Source organism: Hemitrygon akajei, chromosome 28, assembly GCF_048418815.1.
Source record: "Hemitrygon akajei chromosome 28, sHemAka1.3, whole genome shotgun sequence".
Classification (NCBI taxonomy): Eukaryota; Metazoa; Chordata; class Chondrichthyes; order Myliobatiformes; family Dasyatidae; genus Hemitrygon; species Hemitrygon akajei.
In genome coordinates, this window is record NC_133151.1 from 28,815,984 (window position 1) to 28,830,553 (window position 14,570).

A 14,570-nucleotide genomic window follows, 5' to 3' on the forward strand; every position below is an offset into this window, starting at 1 on the left:
ATCGAATTGAAAGCTTTAACATGAGTTCAAATAAAGTTATACACTGCTTATATGTCTGGTAAATGTGTCTGTAATCGTGAGGCCAAGTGAGGGAATGTCAGTAATTTTCCTTTTCAGTAAAGCCAGCATAGTTAGTGTAATTAAGTGGGTCACGTACCGACGAAGTTTCCACTGTTAAGTGAGAGCAGAAAGAGGGGGCATAGCTCAAGAACCGGAGGAATACAATTAGGATGGAGATGAAGAGAAGCTGCTTTTCTCAGGGAACGGCACATCAACGGAAAGATGTGCCCAGCGAAGAAATAGAATTTAACTGGTTAAGTATATTTAACACACAATTAGATAGCCTTTTGCACAGAAGAGAATTGAGGATATGGCGAAAGGATAAATCCAGCTTTCAGCCTCAGGCAGATAAACAGTGATATTATTGAATGGCAGCCAAGACTTGATGGCGTACGCCTGTACTGTTTCTAACATCATATTTCTACAATGCATTGTAATGGTTCTGTCTTGTATGTGTGTATGTGTGTGGAGGGGGGATGTGCAGATCAACGCCTTTATTATATCTACATTGGACTCATCCGGGCCAGCCATGTGTCTCCAGACAACAGTTCCATGTTATTATGTTTCAGAATCAGCATCAGATAAATAATTTGTATAGGGAGCCCCAAACCTTGATAACGCCTCCATGAAACTCTGCCCGCCACCCTTTGTTTTCAATATTTTATTCCAGAATCTCTGACTGGTAATCATTTTGATTAATGATCCTTACGAAACTTATGAAGACATATTTATACCAACAAAAGACAAATTTATACTGCAACCGCCCAGGCATTGCGGCTACGTGCATGCAGTTGGAACACACTGCTTGAGAATACGCGAAAAGGAGCCTATTTGTGTTACCTAGACACAGTTCCATGAAAGGCAGAAATATTGGTAACTGTGGCATGAAATATGTCCCGGGATAGGATCAGAAAATGAGGTTCACTCAATCCGCTTCAATGCTTTTCTCCGCATGGCTCTCAAGTGAAACGGATCAGTGTTTATGCTCCTGAAAATAACTCTGCTTTCCTGCAGTTAATGGCGATTTCGATCCTGTCTCGAGGAAAATGTGGTCTTTCCAAAAGCATCTCCTGTTATCTGGTGGGAATGGCAGCAGCTGATTTAATCTGCACTATAATTGGTGTTGTACTCGAATGATCAATGACACTTATTTTTATGCCGGTCCTTTGTTCATTCCACCGATTGGCGCCGTGACATTTGTCCTGAGCGTCGCAACCATGGACTGTTCTGTTCGGCTCACGGTGGCTTTCACGTTCGATCGCTGTATTGCAGTTTGTAGTCAGAAGCGGCGGGAACGATACTGCACCGAGAGGACAGCGACTGTGATGTTAATAATTGTAGGTTTGGGGAGTTGTGCGAGGCGTGTTCCATTGTACTTTGCGGTGGAACCTTACTTCATCATTGAGGACGTACCCTGGCGATGCCTTTTGAAAGCAGATTAACTTAATTTACCGGTGTGGAAATCATACCGGTTGTTTAACTCCATTACTACACCTTTATTGCCAATCGGCTTGATTCTGTTGTTTAATGCTTTAACAGTCAGTCATATTATAGCGTCAAACTGAGTCCGCCGGGGTCTCAGGATCAGCAGAGAGAATAAGAAGGATACAGAAGAGGGAACCGGTGAAGGTCGATGATTTTGTTGTTCGCTCTATCAGCCAATGTTTTATTGTGGTGAATCCCCTTTATTGTATATACTTCTAACTGGCAAATTCAGAATTACTTCTAGACAGAGAAATATTTGAATACCCCGAGGTACATCCTGCAACAGTGTGGGTGCATGTTGCAGTTTCTCTCTACCTGCACCAACACGTGTATCTACACTCTGTCACAGAGGAAATTCAGGGAACAGCTGAAGAATGGAGTCAAACATCTGTTTACATTGCATAGCCGGTTCTGTAGATAAAATGCAAATCGAATTGAAAGCTTGGACGGGACAAACAAAGTTATACATAGCTTATATGTCTGGTAAATGCGTCTATACTCGTGACGCCAAGTGAGCGAATGCCAGTAGTTTTCCTTTTCTAGTGAAGTCAGCATAGTTAGTGTAATTAAATGGGTCTCGTACCTACGAATTAAAAGGAGCTCATGTGATAGTTACATTAGCAAAAACTGTATTCAGAACCTCCCTTTAATATCGGAATATGGGTCAACTAATTATGTGAAGCCAGTCTGATTTTTTCTTACAATGGTAAAATTCCATTCCCATTCACAGGATTGTCGATCGTTCCAGTGATATCTGTGACATCTGGAGAAATATTCCTGGAACATGAACACCTGGTGTCAGTTAAAGTGAGCCGGTATACCTGCAATTTCCATTGTGCCAGTGCAATGCATGTGACTAATGCCTTTTCGTTCAGATAGCGTGTTGTACCTTTCAATGCCAGACAAACGAAGCCCTAGTTAGACTCATGAATGGACTTGTTTAGCAGAGTTAATGTGAGGGCTGGATCAGAATCTTAGCTGTGGCTTCCCACCTTTTCGTAATTAAGACTCCAAAGTACAGAGGGGGAGGCTGCAGAATGGGGTAGTACTAAGTCCGACATGGAATAGCAGTGCAGACAATGGGCCGAATCGCCAGATTATGTTTATGGACCTTACGGCAAAAATTAGGCCCAGACAGAGATAAAATGAGGTGGTGCAGAGAGGGTAACTGAGGAGCTGACTGAGGAGGGGGCAGTGATAGGTGCAGAAGACAGTGTGTAGAGCACAATATAAAAGACGCTTATGTTGGCATTTTGCCTTCTAAAGCGAAAGCTACTATAAGTGGTAAATATAACCATTTTTACCAATGCTATAATAACGAAACCATTCAAGCGAGAATTTGGTGTGCGACTTATTTGGTAGAAACGTGCTAATTTCCTCTATTTCCTGTCACGGTTATCAACAATTCATGTCTGTGTATCAGAAATATTTTCTTTATTCCGGATTCGCGAACAGTCTGCTCCAACTGCTGCCTTTCATGGGTATAAATAGGTCCTTCAAACGAACGAGAACTAGAGCTGCACTGAAGACTGAGGGTGTTTTTTATTGCCGTGTTTCGTCAAAGTTTAAAGACGGTAACAACTATGTGAATATATGTTATATTCGCTTAACGATAACATATATGACACATTTAAAATCAACGCGACAATCATGTTGATAAGTCAAATCTAACCCTTGTTACTTGGGTTGAAATAACCCGTATCCATGGTAACCGGGGAATGAGTCGGAGACATTTCAGGTTTATGAGTCAGAGTGATAAGAAGATCCCAACGTGGGATTGTAAAGATGAGAAAGCAAAGGCGGTGGACAACGCTTCATGGGGATCTAATAAAGGGATGTAGTCGCCATTCATATGTTTATCAGACACGGATTCTGGAATAAAATAACGAATACAAAGGGTGGCGGGCAAAGTTTCATGGGGCCCTAATCATGGGTGGGACTCCCTATGCAAAATATTTATCTGACAGATTCTGAAATATAATATCATGTGATTGTCACCTGGAGACAAAAGATCTCTGGCCCGGTTTTGAGTAATGAAGATATAATAAAGGCATTGAACACCGCACACCCCACCCCACTGCGCGAGCCCGCGCGCGCACGCACACACACACACACACACACACACACACACACACACACACACACACACACACACCAGAACAAAGCATTATAAAGCAAAGTGTAAAGCATTATACAAACAAGAGGTCAGAAATAGGAGCAGGAGTAGGCCATCAGGCCATCGAGACTAGTCTGCCATTCAGTAATATCACGGGTATCTGGCTGATGCCTGAGGTACGTGGACTTGCCCTTTCCTCCAATCCTCAATTCCTTTCTGTGCAAAATGCTGTCTAACTCTATTAAATATACTTAACCACTTATATCCTAATTCCTCCCTGGGCACATCATTCCGCTGATGCACCGTTCTCTTCATCTCCATCCTAATTGTATTCCTCAGTTTCTTGAGCTATGTCCCCTCGTTCTGTTCTCATTTAACAGCCGAAACAACGTTCCTGTTTCTATCTCATCCATCCTTCTCGGAGAGAGATGTCATTAAACAGCTTCACCTGTCCGGGTCCCTACGAAGCACCGCCGTGGAATCAGAAGAGCAGGCTTCCCGGTTGTTAGTTAAAAGCGATTGTCCGTGATTCCATCCACAGACTCACGATCCGGAGTCTAACGCACGTGGCTTCCTTCAGAATGGCGTCCCGCTCCGACGGGAAGCACTATCGTGTCTTCTTCGTGTGTCTCCTTGGTGCGTCTGAGGCCCCGCCTCGGCAGCCCACCTTTTTATCTGGACTGGCAGGGTTGTAGATGTCAATCGGGGTGGGGGGGGTGGGGCGATCTTACCCCATTCCCTATCTCACATGGCCCTGAAGGTCTGCACGTAACCCACGTCCTTATTCCACAAAAGGTGCCTCCCAAGACAATGGCTGTGTCCAAGGCTTTGTCTTGCTGAGCGGCCAATCCACATTCCAGACCGTAAGGCTCTCTCTCTCTTGCGATTCTCCCAAAGGAGGGGGCTGAGGTCATAACACTATAATATTTCCTCTGAATTGCCTGGATTCCGCCGAGTATAGTCCAAGGAAACTCAATCTCTCCGTCATAGGGTAACAACTTCATTTCCGAAGCAACCTGGTGATCGTCCTCTGAAAACCCGGACATGTTGAGTCAGATAAGGAGACCAGAACTACCTGTGCAGGTGACAGGGTATTCAGATCATAATGGACTGCAACTTTAACTCGCACGTCCGCGACAGGGACGACTCTCTGCGTGGTAGGCTGATTGTCTTTTATGTACGGTTCGATGTACAGAACGATGTGGCAGCGAGAAAGCCCTGTCTCCCTGAGGAGCGACACTGTCTATGGGCGGAGCTGATGTGAGGGCGATCCTCGCAAAGATCTCCCCGCGTAACGCTGCGGGGCCTGATAACATACATCGTCGGATGCTGAGTGACTAAACAGCCCTGTTAACAGAGATTCAAACAGACACCTTCAACATCACTTCAGAAGAGTGTTCTGAACTCTCCGACTTCAAGGCTGTCGCCATCATCCCGGTGCCCACGAGGGTGACAGTAATCAGAATTAAAAACCATATATAACATATAAACATATAACAATTACAGCACGGAAACAGGCCATCTCGGCCCTTCTGGTCCGTGCTGAACGCTTACTCTCAGCAGGTCCCTCCCACAGACAGACAGAAAAACAGACAGACATACTTTATTGATCCCGAAGGAAATTGGGTTTCTTTACAGCCACACCAACCAAGAATAGTGAAGAAATATAGCAATATAAAACCATAAATAATTAAATAATAAGTTAATCATGCCAAGTCGAAATAGGTCCATGACCAGCCTATTGGCACAGGGTGTCTGCCACTCCGAGGGAGGAGTTTAAAGTTTGATGGCCACAGGCAGGAATTACTTCCTATGACTCTCAGTGTTACCTCACGGTTGAATGAGTCTCTGGCTGAATATACTCCTCTGCCTAACCAGTACATTATGGAGTGGATGGGAGTCATTGTCCAAGATGGCATGCAACTTGGACAGCATCTAACTTGGACACCGACCTGCACTCAGCCTATAACCTTCCATTTCTTTTCTGTCCGTATACCTATACAATTTTTTAAATGGCAATATCGAACCTGCCTCTACCACTTCTACTGGAAACTCGTTCCACACAGCTACCACTTTCTGAGTAAAGAGTTTCCCCCCGTGTTACCCCTAAACTTTTGCCACTTATATCTCAACTCATGTTCTCTTGTTTGAATTTCCCCAACTCAATGGAAAAAACCTATCCACGTCAATTCTAACTATCCACCTCATAACTTTAGATACTCAAGTCCCCCCTCAACCTTCTACGCTCCAAAGAATAAAGACCTAACTTGTTCAACCTTTCTCTGTAACCTAGGTGCTGAAACCCAGGTAACATTCCAGTAAATCTCCTCTGCACTCTCTCTAATTCTCTCTTTTTTGTTGACATCATAACTATTGTCCAGTAGCGCTCATTTCAATGAAAACGAGATGCTTTGATCTGCTGGTTAAGGATCGCATTAAGATTCATCTTCTAGACCTTTTGAACCCTTTCCAGTTCGTTCAAATCGGTCCATTGATTATGCCATATCCTTTGCACTTCAATCTACCATACCCCTCCTGGGAAATGGCTCCTCAGACGCCATGATACTGTTGGTCCCCAGTTCAGCTCTGCGTTTAATACGATCATCCCAAAACCTTCCTCATCAGCCATCCTTGTACGCTGCCAGCAAACTCCATTAAACCGGTTAGACGCAACCTACAATGAACAAAGCCATGTTGACTTTATCTAATCAGGTCCTGTTTATACGAATATATACGTGCTTTGTATAGCTGCTTCTGGAGAATATTCTAATAATTTACCAATTACAGACTTCAGATTTAGAGGCGTATAATTTCATAGAATCTTTCTTAAACGAGAACAGCAAACTTTCTGGACATCACCCGTGTTTAAGGATAATTGAAATATATCTGTGATGGCCGCTGCAATTTCTGCGCTAACCTTCAACAAAAACACAGAGGACACCTTAACAGGCCATGGGGTGTTTAGACCACGATTTGCCTCCTCGTTTGTAATTAGAATAGTGTCTATGACCTCAGTAATGTTTTATCTTAGTTATATAGACTGCCCGTCCGTTTCCTGAGAAAATAAAAATGCCAAATTTTCATTTAAGTTCTCCCAATCTTCTTTGGCTCCTTTTACAGATGACCACGCTAACAATCAAGAAGGCCAATTTTGTCCTTGCTATTCTTTTGCTCTTGATATATCTGTAGACGCCCTTGGGATTCTCCGTCCCCTTGTCTGCCAGACAACCTTTTACATTCCTTTCGCCCTCTTGATTTTTCTCTTAAGTGTTGTCTTTAATTCTTTGCACGATCAAAGCGTCATGCGTCCCTCTTCTCTGATGTATAAAGGTGCACACTCGTGTCCCAGTCTATCGCAGAGGGAGAAATCCGCAAAGCTGTCAAAATGTATAGGCTCATCATTCTCATTCCACCGCTAGCTATTAATATCACTTTCTGAAGAAGGGAGGAGCAAGTCGTTGGTCTCCATGGCCAGAGAAACCGTGTCTGCAATTGTATCCCACAACCGAGTTAATCATGGGCCGATACATTCCCCAGTCTTTTGAACATTTTTGTCCCGCGTATCCACCTTTGCATCGCCAACCACGCCGGAGTCACTTGGTGTCGTCCTGTTGCCTCCCATAACTGAATAGGCTGAGGAAGCAGAAGCATCTGAATGTCGATAACTCATCTGGAACAGAAGGACTTCATGGCAGAGATATGAAAGATGCGCTGAACGGGTGGTGGAAACATTAGTTGCTACTTTTCAAGAATCAGTAGATACAGATTTGTTTCCGGAAAGTGCAATATTGCAAACATCTCGACACTTTTTTGAGGAACAGAAGGGGCTAACAGCCAGATTGTCCGATTTCAGTGTTTAACATGATGTTAGAGTCAATTATTACGTATTATTTTACAAATAATATATTTTCTAAGTAACTGATTTTCTAAATAGGGTGAAAATTCAGACTTTACAGGTACACATAGAATTGGGTGTCCTAGTACAGGATTCCCCAAATGCTGGCTTGCAGCTGAGTTTGGAGTGAGGTGGCAAATACAATGTTAGCTTTCATTTTGAGACGACACAGGTCCAGTGTAATCTCATTTTAGAAAGGCAGAGACTGATCACGGTCACGTGACGGGTGGATTTATTCAAGAGGTAACAAGGAAGCATGGTGCAGGGTTCAGCACTAAATTTGAGTACGTTTCACAAAGCAGGCTTGTCAAAACCATTTGCACACATTAGTCTCTGTACAGTGTAAGGCTGTGGGTTTCATTCTGTACTTGTCGATCTCTGGTACAGTGTGATAGTGTGGATTTCATTCTGTGCCAATTAGTCTCTAGTAAAGCGTGAGATTGTGGTGTTCCTCCTGTATGTGCCAGTCTCTGATACGGTGTGAGAATGTTGTGTTCATTCCGCACCTGTGAATTCCTGGTACAGTATGTTAGTGTGTTCTCCATTCAGTACAGTGTGAGAGTATGGGTTCAAACTGTATCTGTCACTCTCTGGTACTGTATGAGAGTGTGGAGTTCAAACTGTAACTGTCATTCTCTGGTATAATGCAGAGGTTCAGTGCAGTTTACTTCGAAGTAAAATTAATTCAGTTTCAAAACAGCAGTTGAATAATTTGATGAAATCTTTTTTGAAGAATTGGACACAATGATCTATATTAATATCTCAGAATCACTGTTATCAGTCCATAACAGCATCAGAGATAGGAACAGTATTATGTCATTCGGCCCATGGAGTCTGATCCCCCATTCTATCATCAGACATAGGAACAGTATTATGTCATTCGGCCCATGGAGCCTGCTCCTCCAATCGATAGTGGCTGATTTAGTATTCCTCCCAACCCTGTTCTCCTGCGGTCTTCCCATAACGTGAGACTCTCTTACTATTTAAGTACTTACCGACGTCCGCTTTAAATATATCATATACATTTACCTCCAGAGCTGCCCGCTTTTAAAATACCAAATTACCTGGCTTCCTCAGCAATGAATTCCACAGAATCCTTTCTTCCTTGTCCGCAGATAAGGCATTCCGTTTGTTGCAGTCCTGTGCAACAATCCTGTCCCAGAGAAAAAAGCTGCCGGTCTCCGCCAATCTTTTCACCTCCTACCCAACAGTGTCAAGTAGCATCCGCGTCTCACCCAATGGATTCCTCACCCTAAAGTTCAAAGTTGAAAGATTAAACTATATTCATTACCGAAGAATATACACTTCAACACATGAACATCCACAGTAAACACAACGAAACACAGGAGAACCAATGAAAGGTCACACTCAACAAACAGAGCAAACGAAAAATGTGCACAAAACTATAAACTACGCAAAGACAAGAAAGAACAAACAAAATATTAACAACAAATAAATAATCAATAAAAGCTGAAAACATCAAATAATCAGCCTTGAAAGTGAGTTTATGGGTTGTGGATACAGTTGGTGTTGGGTAAATGGAAGTTATCCATTCTTTTTCAAGTGCCTGCTGGTTCAGGGGTAATGGACCTGTTGATGTGTTACCTCCCTCCTGATGGTGTTGTGTGAAGACAGCATGACCTGCATGGTCGTGTCCTGCATTCCGGGTAGATGTGCTCAGCGGTGGGTTGGGATTTACCTGTGCTGGACTGGGCTCTATCCATTACTTTCTGTAGACTTTTCCGTCCAAGGACATGGGTGATTCCATGTCAGGTCCTCATGCCACCAGTCAATATGCTCTCCGCCACACATCTATTGAAGTCTGTCAAACTTTTCGATGACATGTAGAACGCTTCCATGCTTTATTTGTAATATGAAGTATTTACCGGGACCAGGATAGAGAATCTGAAGTGATAACACTGAGGAATTTATACTTCCTCCCTCATCCTTCCCTCGCTGCTACTCCCTCGTCCCTCACCATCCGCAGTGTGCTCTCACTCGGATTTTCTCATAGATTTCCTTCTCACTTCTTTCATTTCACTTTCTGTGCTGAGTTTGCCAACTCACTCCTATAACTCCACTTCGGTGATAGCTTAACGACGTCACAATGCTTCCAGTGTTACTTCCGTTGTTGTCTTCCAGAGCGCCGTCTCTCAAAGGCATAACACGCTGCCAGGGGGTTATGACCATCGCGTATTTATTCATGTCCGCATTCAGCTAATATTTAGACAATTCTTCTGAGGTATTTCCAGGCCTGTTCTTGTCCAATATTCTCACTGTGTTTGTCACATTTACTGTTTCAGTTTTCTAGCTACTGAGCTTTCTGCATTTAACTGTGTGTGTGTGTGGGGGGGGGGGAGTCACCGGCAGATTTAATATCAATTTAATGCTTGGGAACTCATTCCCAGACCAGACAAACAACACATATCAAGATTCTGCCTCTAGGAGGGAAAGGGACAATTTCTTTAATCAAAAGAAAAACCAAAAACATTTTCTGCGGCTTGTTTTGGTATGTATTAATAGTTTTTAATCAATTAATCAATTCAAATTTTATTTTTGCAATATAAGAACACTTCTCAGAATATCTACTTAATCAAAGATTTGGGAAGATGCTGAGAGGAAGCAGATTCACGGGTTTAGTAAGTGAGATAGAAGACACGGATCAACACATATGAAATGCTGGAGGAACTCATCAGGCCAGGCAGCATCTGTGGAAAAGAGAGCAGTCGAGGTTTCGGGGGGACACCCTACAGAGGACTGGAGGTGGGGGGGAATGAGTAGTAGAATTAAAAGGGTGAGAGAGGAAAATGAGTAGCAAGGTGATGGGTGAAACCGGGAGGGGCTGTGGGGAAGCAAACAGTTGCGAAGTAGTTTGGCGAAAGCGATACAGGACTGGAAAAGAGGGAGTCTGATAGGAGAGGACAGAAGGCCATGGAAGAAAGCAAACACAGGAGGAGCATCAGACGAAGGCGATGGGCAGGCAAGGAGATAAGGTGAGAGAGGGAACCGGAGATGAGGAATTTTGAAAGGGATGGGACATTACCGGAAGTTCGAGAAATCGAGGCAGGATCTGATTGAATGGCAGAGCAGGCTGGAGAAACTGGATATCCCCTCCGACTTTTGTTTTCTACCTTTCAATGTTCGCTCTTTGTGATTGGTTACTCAGAAAGAGGATTCCAGCACATTTGACAACCCGGATATATTTCAATGGAGGATCGGCACCTCTAGGTTGGTGACTGTGAACTGAAAAATCGGCGGGAAATCCCAGATGGCGACATTCCGAGCAATATTCACAAAATGCTGGAGTAACGCAGTTGGCCACAGGACAGGCACCTGCCAGTTTGTCTTTACACCGTCCTACGTGGGAGAGTTAAAAACCGATATATACTGTTTCAATTAGACAGTTTTGGTGGAGAAATGGGAAAACAGCCCCATTTTGCAGGGAGGCCGAAGCATCAGCGATACTCCACATCTCCCCGTCTGTCACTAACTGGTCCGGCTGTGATGGTCTGAACATGACAGCAACAGTTAATGCCGGCGGAGGAATTGTTGCATTTGAAGTCAGCGTTTGCAGTACATTAATGTCGCAAGTTCCGCTTCACTAGTTGATCTGCTGGTTCAACACTGAAGGAACTCCGACGGTCATTCAATCATCAGGACAGGATTAGGAAGTTAATAGGACCACGCTGTTGAGTCCCTGCTCTGGGTGAAAACGTCGTTATTTAAATTAAAAAAAAACACAAGAGGGATGAATTCTCCGTCTGAACAATTATATAATGTAAAACATATTCAGTGGCGAGATGTCGGGAACCAGGTGCAAGACGGATAGAGCATATACGGCACAGAGATAATAACTGGGTGGGCCAGAAAGTAGGGAAGAATGAAAAGAATGTGGAGAAAAAGGGAAAGAGGAAAAGCAGGGAATGAACGAAGGAAAGTGGAGGAAGTGGGTATGAATGCGGGAAAAGACAGCAGGGACCCAGACATATATAGACACAGAGACAGACAAAAATGACACGTGTACACACCCAAACACACACGGACCCATACATGTACAGACCAAGACAGAGAGACACACACACAAAACAATGTACAACATCACAGTGCAACATTTAGTACTACTCATGATAGCAGAGTGGCGCAGCGGAAGCGTGCTGGGCCCATAACCCAGAGGTCGATGGATCGAAACCATCCTCTGCTAGATTTTCTTTTGGCGGCAGCGCTTATTCATCCTCGTGGTTTAAAATACAAATGTGTCACTTTATGCATGTATAAAACGAAACTGCATTTCAATTGAAATGTGTTATTTCTTCTTCTTTCTTCGAATTGTCGTCTCTGTGGCGCAATCGGTGAGCGCGTTCGGCTGTTAACCGAAAGGTTGGTGGTTCGAGCCCACCCAGGGACGCTACTGATCAGTACTGTAGCTGTTTTATTACTCTCTCGCATACAAGAGAAAATGTGCAGCAGCATCGATGGATTAAAGTACACAGTCGATATTTCTTCTTCAGCATCACGAATCAGCCTGCTAGTTCCACTAGCATTTTGCGTGTGTTGCTTGGATTTCCACCATCCGCACATTTTCTCGTTTGTGATTCGACTACTGCACCGTGAAGTCTCTTCCGTGGAATTGAATTGAATTGACTTTATTAATTACGTCCTTCACATACACGAGGAGTAAAAATATTTACGTTACTCTCCATCGAAATGCGCAATGTACAATTTATAGTAAATCAACGTGAACTAACCAGTCTGATGGCCTGTTGGAAGAAGTTGTCCCGGAGCCTGTTGGTCCTGGCTTTTCTGCTGCGTTACTCTTTCCCGGATGGTAGCAGCTGGAGCAGATGGAGATGGGGGTGACTCGGTCCTCAATGACCCCTCGGGAACTTTTTACGCACGTGTCTCTGTAAATGTCTTGAGTAGTGGGAAGCTCACATCAACAGATGCGCTAGGCTGCCGTACCGCACTCTGCAGAGTTCTGCGATTGAGGGAAGTACAGTTCCCATACCAGGCAGTGATGCTGTCAATTCTACTCCTGCTGAATGTCCTTAAGATTTCGGGACCCATACCAAACTTCTTCAACCGTCTGAGGTAAAAGAGACGCTGTTGGGACTTTTTGCACCATGCAGCCGTTATGTACAGACCTCGTGAGATCCTCGGTGATGTGTATGCCGAAGAAATTAAAGCCGTCCATCCTCTCAACCCCAGATCCATTGATGTCAATAGGGGATGCCTACTCTGAAGAAGTTTGAATCTTCCCATTGATGATAGTTCAGTGAAACCCTCTCTCACTGTTCCCTCTCTGTGATCTCAGCTCTTTTTTCTGCTGTGTTTCATTACCAGCTGGGAAATTCTGCGCTGTCCGGAGGCCGGCGCTTCCTACTGCTGCCGCAACGGGCTCAGTGGGAATTGAATCTGTTCTACGTGTTTCAGTCACATACACCGAAAGAGGAGAATGAGTGCACATCTGGGCCACGTTGTGTCTTTGCTCAAGAACATGTATGTTCGATTTGACCAGAAAGTGTGCGTTTCCTCGAACCGAGCCCTTCGAACTCACAGTATTCCCGGGTCTAATGTGTTTTTCATTCAGTTTGGGGTCCTCGATCATCCTACATGAGGATTCCATCTGATCCATTTCACTCACAGCAAGTTGCCCATTCTGCGTTCATAGTGCTCGGTGAGAGGTTATTTTTAAGTCTAAAAGTGTACACCCTGCGATGGTCGGGAATAGAACCCGGGTCAACTGCTTGGGAAGCAGCTATGCTCACCACTACACCACCATCGCACCCTGTTACAAACAAGATTTGGTTACTGAATGTTCTCTAGTGCTATAAGATTCTTTCACTCGATTGCCAGTTTCAGTGTTTTTGAAGGATTGTCAGTGTTTTTGAAGGATCATTCCTCAGAATGTTGCGGGTCCTTTTCTGACCAATGGATGTCGCGACTTTCCGAGAGACCAGAGAAACACAGCACCTGGAATCCGAGTGAATCGACCCGAGAGATTCGAAGGGCTACAAATGGTTTCCTGCTTCATCTATCAGTAAATGGGAAACAATCCTGATTATCAATATTGGTTAAAACAACACGCAGTTGGACGATAATGAAATCCATTCCTTTGGCCAGTCCTTGAACTCAGGAAATGACTGAATCACTAAAGAATGCTGAGATCCCTGCAGTCACACAGTGAGGAGGAGATGAGTAAAAAGCGCCAGCTCTACACTCAACAAACAAACAAACATCAGAGCGACTTTATGAACTCTCCTAACCCCTGACATCCGTATGGCAGATCCCACACTCTTGTTTATTCCTCGTTAGTTCAACTGCTGCCTGTCTCGCAGGAGACCGGTGTTCAATTCATCAATGGGGAGACCATTTTCCTGTTTCAACTGAGGACGGGATTAGAAGATGAGACAATCTAGTGTGCAAATAGCCCGGAACTGGAGAGTTTGCTGAGAACAAGGGACGTTCTGTTCAGCGTTTTTTTTTTCAGTTTTCCCTCATCGTAAGTGTATCTCAATGCCGTTCGGCGTTACACTCAGTGACCGAATCATTCACTCCGAAACATTAAACAGGGACTGTTGCTGTGAGATATGAACTCCGGCACTTTCCCAGCATTCATGCCGATCCTCTCAATTTATCTGGGTGACTGTGTGGAGAAGACTTGCAAAGAAACAGCTGAAACACATTGGAGAGAACGATACCATATCCACATGTTTACCGCCGGGTTTAAACACACTCTGCTCTTCCCGCAGTTCAGGACCCTCCGAACAGACACTAAGAAAGTCTACCGGAGGAAGGTACGCTTAGGATTTATGACTACATAACGATATAACAATTGCAGCACGGAAACAGGCCATCTCGGTCCTTCTAGTCCGTGCCGAACGCTTACTCTCTCCTAGTCCCACCTACCCACACTCAGCCCAAAACCCTCCATTCCCTTCCTGTCCATATACCTATTCTTTGTTTTTAATGACAAAATCGAACCTGCCTCTACCACATCTACCGGAATCTCGTTCC

The 14,570-nt window shown here is 44.2% G+C and overlaps 3 non-coding genes across 3 annotated transcripts; 2 read left to right on the forward strand and 1 right to left on the reverse strand.

Annotated features, from left to right (window-relative positions):
- The first annotated feature begins 11,685 nt into the window (after window positions 1-11,685).
- Window positions 11,686-11,757, forward strand: trnam-cau (transfer RNA methionine (anticodon CAU)). The gene has a single exon. It is a non-coding gene; the product is annotated as a tRNA-Met (tRNA).
- A 130-nt stretch (window positions 11,758-11,887) lies between these two features.
- trnan-guu (transfer RNA asparagine (anticodon GUU)) lies at window positions 11,888-11,961 on the forward strand. Its single transcript has one exon. It is a non-coding gene; the product is annotated as a tRNA-Asn (tRNA).
- A 1,305-nt stretch (window positions 11,962-13,266) lies between these two features.
- trnag-ccc (transfer RNA glycine (anticodon CCC)) lies at window positions 13,267-13,338 on the reverse strand. Its single transcript has one exon. It is a non-coding gene; the product is annotated as a tRNA-Gly (tRNA).
- Between the last annotated feature and the right edge of the window lie 1,232 nt (window positions 13,339-14,570).